The sequence below is a fragment of the Dermacentor variabilis genome, chromosome 10 (assembly GCF_050947875.1).
Source record: "Dermacentor variabilis isolate Ectoservices chromosome 10, ASM5094787v1, whole genome shotgun sequence".
NCBI lineage: Eukaryota > Metazoa > Arthropoda > Arachnida > Ixodida > Ixodidae > Dermacentor > Dermacentor variabilis.
Window position 1 is genome coordinate 114,598,711 of NC_134577.1, and position 12,361 is coordinate 114,611,071.

The 12,361-nt window shown below is 49.8% G+C and overlaps 2 non-coding genes and 17 pseudogenes across 2 annotated transcripts; all 19 read right to left on the reverse strand.

The window, feature by feature from the left end:
• Nucleotides 1-400: 400 nt before the first annotated feature.
• LOC142562437 (5S ribosomal RNA) lies at nt 401-519 on the reverse strand (annotated as a pseudogene).
• A 524-nt stretch (nt 520-1,043) lies between these two features.
• On the reverse strand, nt 1,044-1,162 carry LOC142561344 (5S ribosomal RNA; annotated as a pseudogene).
• A 524-nt stretch (nt 1,163-1,686) lies between these two features.
• LOC142562535 (5S ribosomal RNA) lies at nt 1,687-1,805 on the reverse strand (annotated as a pseudogene).
• A 525-nt stretch (nt 1,806-2,330) lies between these two features.
• LOC142561345 (5S ribosomal RNA) lies at nt 2,331-2,449 on the reverse strand (annotated as a pseudogene).
• A 525-nt stretch (nt 2,450-2,974) lies between these two features.
• LOC142562294 (5S ribosomal RNA) lies at nt 2,975-3,093 on the reverse strand (annotated as a pseudogene).
• Nucleotides 3,094-3,617: 524 nt separating this feature from the next.
• On the reverse strand, nt 3,618-3,736 carry LOC142561877 (5S ribosomal RNA; annotated as a pseudogene).
• Nucleotides 3,737-4,262: 526 nt separating this feature from the next.
• Nucleotides 4,263-4,381, reverse strand: LOC142562040 (5S ribosomal RNA; annotated as a pseudogene).
• A 525-nt stretch (nt 4,382-4,906) lies between these two features.
• Nucleotides 4,907-5,025, reverse strand: LOC142562139 (5S ribosomal RNA; annotated as a pseudogene).
• A 525-nt stretch (nt 5,026-5,550) lies between these two features.
• LOC142561878 (5S ribosomal RNA) lies at nt 5,551-5,669 on the reverse strand (annotated as a pseudogene).
• A 525-nt stretch (nt 5,670-6,194) lies between these two features.
• On the reverse strand, nt 6,195-6,313 carry LOC142561891 (5S ribosomal RNA; annotated as a pseudogene).
• Nucleotides 6,314-6,835: 522 nt separating this feature from the next.
• LOC142562517 (5S ribosomal RNA) lies at nt 6,836-6,954 on the reverse strand (annotated as a pseudogene).
• A 526-nt stretch (nt 6,955-7,480) lies between these two features.
• On the reverse strand, nt 7,481-7,599 carry LOC142562390 (5S ribosomal RNA; annotated as a pseudogene).
• A 528-nt stretch (nt 7,600-8,127) lies between these two features.
• On the reverse strand, nt 8,128-8,246 carry LOC142561736 (5S ribosomal RNA; annotated as a pseudogene).
• A 524-nt stretch (nt 8,247-8,770) lies between these two features.
• Nucleotides 8,771-8,889, reverse strand: LOC142561879 (5S ribosomal RNA; annotated as a pseudogene).
• A 524-nt stretch (nt 8,890-9,413) lies between these two features.
• LOC142562676 (5S ribosomal RNA) lies at nt 9,414-9,532 on the reverse strand. Its single transcript, XR_012823994.1, has one exon. It is a non-coding gene; the product is annotated as a 5S ribosomal RNA (ribosomal RNA).
• A 524-nt stretch (nt 9,533-10,056) lies between these two features.
• On the reverse strand, nt 10,057-10,175 carry LOC142561161 (5S ribosomal RNA). Its single transcript, XR_012823688.1, has one exon. It is a non-coding gene; the product is annotated as a 5S ribosomal RNA (ribosomal RNA).
• A 524-nt stretch (nt 10,176-10,699) lies between these two features.
• Nucleotides 10,700-10,818, reverse strand: LOC142562531 (5S ribosomal RNA; annotated as a pseudogene).
• A 524-nt stretch (nt 10,819-11,342) lies between these two features.
• On the reverse strand, nt 11,343-11,461 carry LOC142561530 (5S ribosomal RNA; annotated as a pseudogene).
• A 524-nt stretch (nt 11,462-11,985) lies between these two features.
• On the reverse strand, nt 11,986-12,104 carry LOC142561959 (5S ribosomal RNA; annotated as a pseudogene).
• Between the last annotated feature and the right edge of the window lie 257 nt (nt 12,105-12,361).

Consider the following 12,361-nt stretch of genomic DNA (forward strand, 5'->3'; position numbering starts at 1 on the left):
CGTTGATCACTCCGTTTGTGGTTGTTCGCTGCATACGTGCGTGCTAGTGCTCACAAAAGCAAGAGGGCGAGCGCCACATTTTGCGCGCGTTGCAGCCCAGAAGGTGCCACTTTATTGATGCGTTGTCATTGAGCTGTATGCGTGTGTGATAAGTAAGCGGTTAGAAGCTTGTGCGACTAAATTTTGCATCATTACGTATACCGCTTACCACCGTCATCATTCCGCGTACAATATCGTGTAGTGGCCTGAATATTGTTGGTGTTACACTTCGGCGTTGGCTCTGCCAGCAGGCTCCAGTTGAACGTAAGTTACAGTAAATGCAACCACCCACACGTTGTGCAAATGAAAAAAAAAAAACAAGAAGTCACAGAAGCACGCAATAAAAAAGCAAAAAGAACGGTGCCATCAGCACTCGGTGTTCCCAGCTGGTCTCCCTCCCAAGTATTGACCGAGCCCAATGCTGTTTAGCTTCGGGGATCGGACGAGAACCGGCGTATTCCGCATGGTATGGCCGATAGCGAAAATGTGCTGTTTACGACTGCACCTGTATCGTGCTGCTATGTTGTGCAGTCACCGAATGTATTGCTACAGCATACAGCACGTACGCGGCAGTCTTTCCGTGAACAATACACGCACGCGTCTTGTACGTTGATCACTCCGTTTGTGGTTGTTCGCTGCATGCGTGGGTGCTAGTGCTCACAAAAACAAGAGGGCGAGCGCCACATTTTGCGCGCGTTGCAGCCCACAAGGTGCCACTTTATTGATGCGTTGTCATTGAGCTGTATGCGGGTGTGATAAGTAAGCGGTTAGAAGCTTGTGCGACTAAGTTTTGCATCATTACGTATACCGCTTACCACCGTCATCATTCCGCGTACAATATCGTGTAGTGGCCTGAATATTGTTGGTGTTACACTTCGGCGTTGGCTCTACCAGCAGGCTCCAGTTGAACGTAAGTTACAGTAAATGCAACCACCCACACGTTGTGCAAATGAAAAAAAAACAAGACGTCACAGAAGCACGCAATAAAAAAGCAAAAAGAACGGTGCCATCAGCACTCGGTGTTCCCAGGTGGTCTCCCTCCCAAGTATTGACCGAGCCCAATGCTGCTTAGCTTCGGGGATCGGACGAGAACCGGCGTATTCAGCATGGTATGGCCGATGGCGAAAATGTGCTGTTTACGACTGCACCTGCATCGTGCTGCTATGTTGAGCAGTCACCGAATGTATTGCTACAGCATACAGCACGTACGCGGCAGTCTTTCCGTGAACAATACACGCACGCGTCTTGTACGTTGATCACTCCGTTTGTGGTTGTTCGCTGCATGCGTGCGTGCTAGTGCTCACAAAAACAAGAGGGCGAGCGCCACATTTTGCGCGCGTTGCAGCCCACAAGGTGCCACTTTATTGATGCGTTGTCATTGAGCTGTATGCGGGTGTGATAAGTAAGCGGTTAGAAGCTTGTGCGACTAAATTTTGCAGCATTACGTATACCGCTTACCACCGTCATCATTCCGCGTACAATATCGTGTAGTGGCCTGAATATTGTTGGTGTTACACTTCGGCGTTGGCTCTACCAGCAGGCTCCAGTTGAACGTAAGTTACAGTAAATGCAACCACGCACACGTTGTGCAAATGAAAAAAAAGCAAGACGTCACAGAAGCACGCAATAAAAAAGCAAAAAGAACGGTGCCATCACCACTCGGTGTTCCCAGGTGGTCTCCCTCCCAAGTACTGACCGAGCCCAATGCTGCTTAGCTTCGGGGATCGGACGACAACCGGCGTATTCCACATGGTATGGCCGATGGCGAGAATGTGCTGTTTACGACTGCACCTGTATCGTGCTGCTATGTTGTGCAGTCGCCGAATGTATTGCTACAGCATACAGCACGTACGCGGCAGTCTTTCCGTGAACAATACACGCACGCGTCGTGTACGTTGATCACTCCGTTTGTGGTTGTTCGCTGCATGCGTGCGTGCTAGTGCTCACAAAAGCAAGAGGGCGAGCGCCACATTTTGCGCGCGTTGCAGCCCACAAGGTGCCATTTATTGATGCGTTGTCATTGAGCTGTATGCGGGTGTGATAAGTAAGCGGTTAGAAGCTTGTGCGACTAAATTTTGCATCATTACGTATACCGCTTACCACCGTCATCATTCCGCGTACAATATCGTGTAGTGGCCTGAATATTGTTGGTGTTACACTTCGGCGTTGGCTCTACCAGCAGGCTCCAGTTGAACGTAAGTTACAGTAAATGCAACCACCCACACGTTGTGCAAATGAAAAAAAAAAACAAGACGTCACAGAAGCACGCAATAAAAAAGCAAAAAGAACGGTGCCATCAGCACTCGGTGTTCCCAGGTGGTCTCCCTCCCAAGTATTGACCGAGCCCAATGCTGCTTAGCTTCGGGGATCGGACGAGAACCGGCGTATTCAGCATGGTATGGCCGATGGCGAGAATGTGCTGTTTACGACTGCACCTGTATCGTGCTGCTATGTTGTGCAGTCGCCGAATGTATTGCTACAGCATACAGCACGTACGCGGCAGTCTTTCCGTGAACAATACACGCACGCGTCGCGTACGTTGATCACTCCGTTTGTGGTTGTTCGCTGCATACGTGCGTGCTAGTGCTCACAAAAGCAAGAGGGCGAGCGCCACATTTTGCGCGCGTTGCTGCCCAGAAGGTGCCACTTTATTGATGCGTTGTCATTGAGCTGTATGCGTGTGTGATAAGTAAGCGGTTAGAAGCTTGTGCGACTAAATTTTGCATCATTACGTATACCGCTTACCACCGTCATCATTCCGCGTACAATATCGTGTAGTGGCCTGAATATTGTTGGTGTTACACTTCGGCGTTGGCTCTACCAGCAGGCTCCAGTTGAACGTAAGTTACAGTAAATGCAACCACCCACACGTTGTGCAAATGAAAAAAAAAACAAGAAGTCACAGAAGCACGCAATAAAAAAGCAAAAAGAACGGTGCCATCAGCACTCGGTGTTCCCAGGTGGTCTCCCTCCCAAGTATTGACCGAGCCCAATGCTGTTTAGCTTCGGGGATCGGACGAGAACCGGCGTATTCCGCATGGTATGGCCGATAGCGAAAATGTGCTGTTTACGACTGCACCTGTATCGTGCTGCTATGTTGTGCAGTCACCGAATGTATTGCTACAGCATACAGCACGTACGCGGCAGTCTTTCCGTGAACAATACACGCACGCGTCTTGTACGTTGATCACTCCGTTTGTGGTTGTTCGCTGCATGCGTGGGTGCTAGTGCTCACAAAAACAAGAGGGCGAGCGCCACATTTTGCGCGCGTTGCAGCCCACAAGGTGCCACTTTATTGATGCGTTGTCATTGAGCTGTATGCGGGTGTGATAAGTAAGCGGTTTGAAGCTTGTGCGACTAAGTTTTGCATCATTACGTATACCGCTTACCACCGTCATCATTCCGCGTACAATATCGTGTAGTGGCCTGAATATTGTTGGTGTTACACTTCGGCGTTGGCTCTACCAGCAGGCTCCAGTTGAACGTAAGTTACAGTAAATGCAACCACCCACACGTTGTGCAAATGAAAAAAAAACAAGACGTCACAGAAGCACGCAATAAAAAAGCAAAAAGAACGGTGCCATCAGCACTCGGTGTTCCCAGGTGGTCTCCCTCCCAAGTATTGACCGAGCCCAATGCTGCTTAGCTTCGGGGATCGGACGAGAACCGGCGTATTCATCATGGTATGGCCGATGGCGAAAATGTGCTGTTTACGACTGCACCTGTATCGTGCTGCTATGTTGTGCAGTCACCGAATGTATTGCTACAGCATACAGCACGTACGCGGCAGTCTTTCCGTGAACAATACACGCACGCGTCTTGTACGTTGATCACTCCGTTTGTGGTTGTTCGCTGCATGCGTGCGTGCTAGTGCTCACAAAAACAAGAGGGCGAGCGCCACATTTTGCGCGCGTTGTAGCCCACAAGGTGCCACTTCATTGATGCGTTGTCATTGAGCTGTATGCGGGTGTGATAAGTAAGCGGTTAGAAGCTTGTGCGACTAAATTTTGCATCATTACGTATACCGCTTACCACCGTCATCATTCCGCGTACAATATCGTGTAGTGGCCTGAATATTGTTGGTGTTACACTTCGGCGTTGGCTCTACCAGCAGGCTCCAGTTGAACGTAAGTTACAGTAAATGCAACCACCCACACGTTGTGCAAATGAAAAAAAAAAACAAGACGTCACAGAAGCACGCAACAAAAAAGCAAAAAGAACGGTGCCATCAGCACTCGGTGTTCCCAGGTGGTCTCCCTCCCAAGTACTGACCGAGCCCAATGCTGCTTAGCTTCGGGGATCGGGCGAGAACAGGCGTATTCAGCATGGTATGGCCGATGGCGAGAATGTGCTGTTTACGACTGCACCTGTATCGTGCTGCTATGTTGTGCAGTCGCCGAATGTATTGCTACAGCATACAGCACGTACGCGGCAGTCTTTCCGTGAACAATACACGCACGCGTCGTGTACGTTGATCACTCCGTTTGTGGTTGTTCGCTGCATGCGTGCGTGCTAGTGCTCACAAAAGCAAGAGGGCGAGCGCCACATTTTGCGCGCGTTGCAGCCCACAAGGTGCCATTTATTGATGCGTTGTCATTGAGCTGTATGCGGGTGTGATAAGTAAGCGGTTAGAAGCTTGTGCGACTAAATTTTGCATCATTACGTATACCGCTTACCACCGTCATCATTCCGCGTACAATATCGTGTAGTGGCCTGAATATTGTTGGTGTTACACTTCGGCGTTGGCTCTACCAGCAGGCTCCAGTTGAACGTAAGTTACAGTAAATGCAACCACCCACACGTTGTGCAAATGAAAAAAAAAAACAAGACGTCACAGAAGCACGCAATAAAAAAGCAAAAAGAACGGTGCCATCAGCACTCGGTGTTCCCAGGTGGTCTCCCTCCCAAGTATTGACCGAGCCCAATGCTGCTTAGCTTCGGGGATCGGACGAGAACCGGCGTATTCCGCATGGTATGGCCGATAGCGAAAATGTGCTGTTTACTACTGCACCTGTATCGTGCTGCTATGTTGTGCAGTCACCGAATGTATTGCTACAGCATACAGCACGTACGCGGCAGTCTTTCCGTGAACAATACACGCACGCGTCTTGTACGTTGATCACTCCGTTTGTGGTTGTTCGCTGCATGCGTGGGTGCTAGTGCTCACAAAAACAAGAGGGCGAGCGCCACATTTTGCGCGCGTTGCAGCCCACAAGGTGCCACTTTATTGATGCGTTGTCATTGAGCTGTATGCGGGTGTGATAAGTAAGCGGTTAGAAGCTTGTGCGACTAAGTTTTGCATCATTACGTATACCGCTTACCACCGTCATCATTCCGCGTACAATATCGTGTAGTGGCCTGAATATTGTTGGTGTTACACTTCGGCGTTGGCTCTACCAGCAGGCTCCAGTTGAACGTAAGTTACAGTAAATGCAACCACCCACACGTTGTGCAAATGAAAAAAAAAACAAGACGTCACAGAAGCACGCAATAAAAAAGCAAAAAGAACGGTGCCATCAGCACTCGGTGTTCCCAGGTGGTCTCCCTCCCAAGTATTGACCGAGCCCAATGCTGCTTAGCTTCGGGGATCGGACGAGAACCGGCGTATTCATCATGGTATGGCCGATGGCGAAAATGTGCTGTTTACGACTGCACCTGTATCGTGCTGCTATGTTGTGCAGTCACCGAATGTATTGCTACAGCATACAGCACGTACGCGGCAGTCTTTCCGTGAACAATACACGCACGCGTCGTGTACGTTGATCACTCCGTTTGTGGTTGTTCGCTGCATCGCGTGCGTGCTAGTGCTCACAAAAGCAAGAGGGCGAGCGCCACATTTTGCGCGCGTTGCAGCCCACAAGGTGCCATTTATTGATGCGTTGTCATTGAGCTGTATGCGGGTGTGATAAGTAAGCGGTTAGAAGCTTGTGCGACTAAATTTTGCATCATTACGTATACCGCTTACCACCGTCATCATTCCGCGTACAATATCGTGTAGTGGCCTGAATATTGTTGGTGTTACACTTCGGCGTTGGCTCTACCAGCAGGCTCCAGTTGAACGTAAGTTACAGTAAATGCAACCACCCACACGTTGTGCAAATGAAAAAAAAAACAAGACGTCACAGAAGCACGCAACAAAAAAGCAAAAAGAACGGTGCCATCAGCACTCGGTGTTCCCAGGTGGTCTGCCTCCCAAGTACTGACCGAGCCCAATGCTGCTTAGCTTCGGGGATCGGGCGAGAACCGGCGTATTCAGCATGGTATGGCCGATGGCGAGAATGTGCTGTTTACGACTGCACCTGTATCGCGCTGCTATGTTGTGCAGTCGCCGAATGTATTGCTACAGCATACAGCACGTACGCGGCAGTCTTTCCGTGAACAATACACGCACGCGTCGTGTACGTTGATCACTCCGTTTGTGGTTGTTCGCTGCATGCGTGCGTGCTAGTGCTCACAAAAGCAAGAGGGCGAGCGCCACATTTTGCGCGCGTTGCAGCCCACAAGGTGCCATTTATTGATGCGTTGTCATTGAGCTGTATGCGGGTGTGATAAGTAAGCGGTTAGAAGCTTGTGCGACTAAATTTTGCATCATTACGTATACCGCTTTCCACCGTCATCATTCCGCGTACAATATCGTGTAGTGGCCTGAATATTGTTGGTGTTACACTTCGGCGTTGGCTCTACCAGCAGGCTCCAGTTGAACGTAAGTTACAGTAAATGCAACCACCCACACGTTGTGCAAATGAAAAAAAACAAGACGTCACAGAAGCACGCAATAAAAAAGCAAAAAGAACGGTGCCATCAGCACTCGGTGTTCCCAGGTGGTCTCCCTCCCAAGTATTGACCGAGCCCAATGCTGCTTAGCTTCGGGGATCGGACGAGAAGCGGCGTATTCCGCATGGTATGGCCGATAGCGAAAATGTGCTGTTTACGACTGCACCTGTATCGTGCTGCTATGTTGTGCAGTCACCGAATGTATTGTTACAGCATACAGCACGTACGCGGCAGTCTTTCCGTGAACAATACACGCACGCGTCTTGTACGTTGATCACTCCGTTTGTGGTTGTTCGCTGCATGCGTGGGTGCTAGTGCTCACAAAAACAAGAGGGCGAGCGCCACATTTTGCGCGCGTTGCAGCCCACAAGGTGCCACTTTATTGATGCGTTGTCATTGAGCTGTATGCGGGTGTGATAAGTAAGCGGTTAGAAGCTTGTGCGACTAAGTTTTGCATCATTACGTATACCGCTTACCACCGTCATCATTCCGCGTACAATATCGTGTAGTGGCCTGAATATTGTTGGTGTTACACTTCGGCGTTGGCTCTACCAGCAGGCTCCAGTTGAACGTAAGTTACAGTAAATGCAACCACCCACACGTTGTGCAAATGAAAAAAAAAAACAAGACGTCACAGAAGCACGCAATAAAAAAGCAAAAAGAACGGTGCCATCAGCACTCGGTGTTCCCAGGTGGTCTCCCTCCCAAGTATTGACCGAGCCCAATGCTGCTTAGCTTCCGGGATCGGACGAGAACCGGCGTATTCATCATGGTATGGCCGATGGCGAAAATGTGCTGTTTACGACTGCACCTGTATCGTGCTGCTATGTTGTGCAGTCACCGAATGTATTGCTACAGCATACAGCACGTACGCGGCAGTCTTTCCGTGAACAATACACGCACGCGTCTTGTACGTTGATCACTCCGTTTGTGGTTGTTCGCTGCATGCGTGCGTGCTAGTGCTCACAAAAACAAGAGGGCGAGCGCCACATTTTGCGCCCGTTGTAGCCCACAAGGTGCCACTTCATTGATGCGTTGTCATTGAGCTGTATGCGGGTGTGATAAGTAAGCGGTTAGAAGCTTGTGCGACTAAATTTTGCATCATTACGTATACCGCTTACCACCGTCATCATTCCGCGTACAATATCGTGTAGTGGCCTGAATATTGTTGGTGTTACACTTCGGCGTTCGCTCTACCAGCAGGCTCCAGTTGAACGTAAGTTACAGTAAATGCAACCACCCACACGTTGTGCAAATGAAAAAAAAAAAAACAAGACGTCACAGAAGCACGCAATAAAAAAGCAAAAAGAACGGTGCCATCAGCACTCGGTGTTCCCAGGTGGTCTCCCTCCCAAGTATTGACCGAGCCCAATGCAGCTTAGCTTCGGGGATCGGACGAGAACCGGCGTATTCCGCATGGTATGGCCGATGGCGAAAATGTGCTGTTTACGACTGCACCTGTATCGTGCTGCTATGTTGTGCAGTCACCGAATGTATTGCTACAGCATACAGCACGTACGCGGCAGTCTTTCCGTGAACAATACACGCACGCGTCTTGTACGTTGATCACTCCGTTTGGGGTTGTTCGCTGCATGCGTGCGTGCTAGTGCTCACAAAAACAAGAGGGCGAGCGCCACATTTTGCGCGCGTTGCAGCCCACAAGGTGCCACTTTATTGATGCGTTGTCATTGAGCTGTATGCGGGTGTGATAAGTAAGCGGTTAGAAGCTTGTGCGACTAAATTTTGCATCATTACGTATACCGCTTACCACCATCATAATTCCGCGTACAATATCGTGTAGTGGCCTGAATATTGTTGGTGTTACACTTCGGCGTTGGCTCTACCAGCAGGCTCCAGTTGAACGTAAGTTACAGTAAATGCAACCACCCACACGTTGTGCAAAAAAAAAAAAAACAAGACGTCACAGAAGCACGCAATAAAAAAGAAAAAAGAACGGTGCCATCAGCACTCGGTGTTCCCAGGTGGTCTCCCTCCCAAGTATTGACCGAGCCCAATGCTGCTTAGCTTCGGGGATCGGACGAGAACCGGCGTATTCATCATGGTATGGCCGATGGCGAAAATTTGCTGTTTACGACTGCACCTGTATCGTGCTGCTATGTTGTGCAGTCACCGAATGTATTGCTACAGCATACAGCACGTACGCGGCAGTCTTTCCGTGAACAATACACGCACGCGTCTTGTACGTTGATCACTCCGTTTGTGGTTGTTCGCTGCATGCGTGCGTGCTAGTGCTCACAAAAACAAGAGGGCGAGCGCCACATTTTGCGCGCGTTGTAGCCCACAAGGTGCCACTTCATTGATGCGTTGTCATTGAGCTGTATGCGGGTGTGATAAGTAAGCGGTTAGAAGCTTGTGCGACTAAATTTTGCATCATTACGTATACCGCTTACCACCGTCATCATTCCGCGTACAATATCGTGTAGTGGCCTGAATATTGTTGGTGTTACACTTCGGCATTGGCTCTACCAGCAGGCTCCAGTTGAACGTAAGTTGCAGTAAATGCAACCACCCACACGTTGTGCAAATGAAAAAAAAACAAGACGTCACAGAAGCACGCAACAAAAAAGCAAAAAGAACGGTGCCATCAGCACTCGGTGTTCCCAGGTGGTCTCCCTCCCAAGTACTGACCGAGCCCAATGCTGCTTAGCTTCGGGGATCGGACGAGAACCGGCGTATTCAGCATGGTATGGCCGATGGCGAGAATGTGCTGTTTACGACTGCACTTGTATCGTGCTGCTATGTTGTGCAGTCGCCGAATGTATTGCTACAGCATACAGCACGTACGCGGCAGTCTTTCCGTGAACAATACACGCACGCGTCGTGTACGTTGATCACTCCGTTTGTGGTTGTTCGCTGCATCGCGTGCGTGCTAGTGCTCACAAAAGCAAGAGGGCGAGCGCCACATTTTGCGCGCGTTGCAGCCCACAAGGTGCCATTTATTGATGCGTTGTCATTGAGCTGTATGCGGGTGTGATAAGTAAGCGGTTAGAAGCTTGTGCGACTAAATTTTGCATCATTACGTATACCGCTTACCACCGTCATCATTCCGCGTACAATATCGTGTAGTGGCCTGGATATTGTTCGTGTTACACTTCGGCGTTGGCTCTATCAGCAGGCTCCAGTTGAACGTTAGTTACAGTAAATGCAACCACCCACACGTTGTGCAAATGAAAAAAAAAACAAGACGTCACAGAAGCACGCAAAAAAAAGCAAAAAGAACGGTGCCATCAGCACTCGGTGTTCCCAGGTGGTCTCCCTCCCAAGTACTGACCGAGCCCAATGCAGCTTAGCTTCGGGGATCGGACGAGAACCGGCGTATTCAGCATGGTATGGCCGATGGCGAGAATGCGCTGTTTGAGACGGCACCTGTATCGTGCTGCTATGTTGTGCAGTCGCCGAATGTATTGCTACAGCATACAGCACGTACGGGGCAGTCTTTCCGTGAACAATACACGCACGCGTCGTGTACGTTGATCACTCCGTTTGTGGTTGTTCGCTGCATGCGTGCGTGCAAGTGCTCACAAAAAGAAGAGGGCGAGCGCCACATTTTGCGCGCATTGCAGCCCACAAGGTGCCACTTTATTGATGCGTTGTCATTGAGCTGTATGCGGGTGTGATAAGTAAGCGGTTAGAAGCTTGTGCGACTAAATTTTGCATCATCACGTATACCGCTTACCACCGTCATCATTCCGCGTACAATATCGTGTAGTGGCCTGAATATTGTTGGTGTTACACTTCGGCGTTGGCTCTACCAGCAGGCTCCAGTTGAACGTAAGTTACAGTAAATGCCACCACCCAACCGTTGTGCAAATGAAAAAAAAACAAGACGTCACAGAAGCACGCAATAAAAAAGCAAAAAGAACGGTGCCATCAGCACTTGGTGTTCCCAGGTGTTCTGCCTCCCAAGTATTGACCGAGCCCAATGCTGCTTAGCTTAGGGGATCGGACGAGAACCGGCGTATTCAGCATGGTATGGCTGATGGCGAGAATGTGCTGTTTACGACTGCACCTGTATCGTGCTGCTATGTTGTGCAGTCACCGAATGTATTGCTACAGCATACAGCACGTACGCGGCAGTCTTTCCGTGAACAATACACGCACGCGTCGTGTACGTTGATCACTCCGTTTGTGGTTGTTCGCTGCATGCGTGCGTGCTAGTGCTCACAAAAACAAGAGGGCGAGCGCCACATTTTGCGCGCGTTGTAGCCCACAAGGTGCCACTTCATTGATGCGTTGTCATTGAGCTGTATGCGGGTGTGATAAGTAAGCGGTTAGAAGCTTGTGCGACTAAATTTTGCATCATTACGTATACCGCTTACCACCGTCATCATTCCGCGTACAATATCGTGTAGTGGCCTGAATATTGTTGGTGTTACACTTCGGCGTTGGCTCTACCAGCAGGCCCCAGTTGGACGTATGTTACAGAAAATGCAACCACCCACACGTTGTGCAAATGAGAAAAAAGCAAGACGTCACAGAAGCACGCAATAAAAAAGCAAAAAGAACGGTGCCATCAGCTCTCGGTGTTCCCAGGTGGTCTCCCTCCCAAGTACTGACCGAGCCCAATGCTGCTTAGCTTCGGGGATCGGACGAGAACCGGCGTATTCAGCATGGTATTGCCGATGGCGAGAATGTGCTGTTTACGACTGCACCTTTATCGTGCTGCTATGTTGTGCAGTCGCCGAATGTATTGCTACAGCATACAGCACGTACGCGGCAGTCTTTCCGTGAACAATACACGCACGCGATGTGTACGTTGATCACTCCGTTTGTGGTTGTTCGCTGCATCGCGTGCGTGCTAGTGCTCACAAAAGCAAGAGGGCGAGCGCCACATTTTGCGCGCGTTGCAGCCCACAAGGTGCCATTTATTGATGCGTTGTCATTGAGCTGTATGCGGGTGTGATAAGTAAGCGGTTAGAAGCTTGTGCGACTAGATTTTGCATCATTACGTATACCGCTTACCACCGTCATCATTCCGCGTACAATATCGTGTAGTGGCCTGAATATTGTTGGTGTTACACTTCGGCGTTGGCTCTACCAGCAGGCTCCAGTTGAACGTAAGTTACAGTAAATGCAACCACCCAACCGTTCTGCAAATGAAAAAAAAACAAGACGTCACAGAAGCACGCAATAAAAAAGCAAAAAGAACGGTGCCATCAGCACTTGGTGTTCCCAGGTGGTCTCCCTCCCAAGTATTGACCGAGCCCAATGCTGCTTAGCTTAGGGGATCGGACGAGAACCGGCGTATTCAGCATGGTATGGCTGATGGCGAGAATGTGCTGTTTACGACTGCACCTGTATCGTGCTGCTATGTTGTGCAGTCACCGAATGTATTGCTACAGCATACAGCACGTACGCGGCAGTCTTTCCGTGAACAATACACGCACGCGTCGTGTACGTTGATCACTCCGTTTGTGGTTGTTCGCTGCATGCGTGCGTGCTAGTGCTCACAAAAACAAGAGGGCGAGCGCCACATTTTGCGCGCGTTGTAGCCCACAAGGTGCCACTTCATTGATGCGTTGTCATT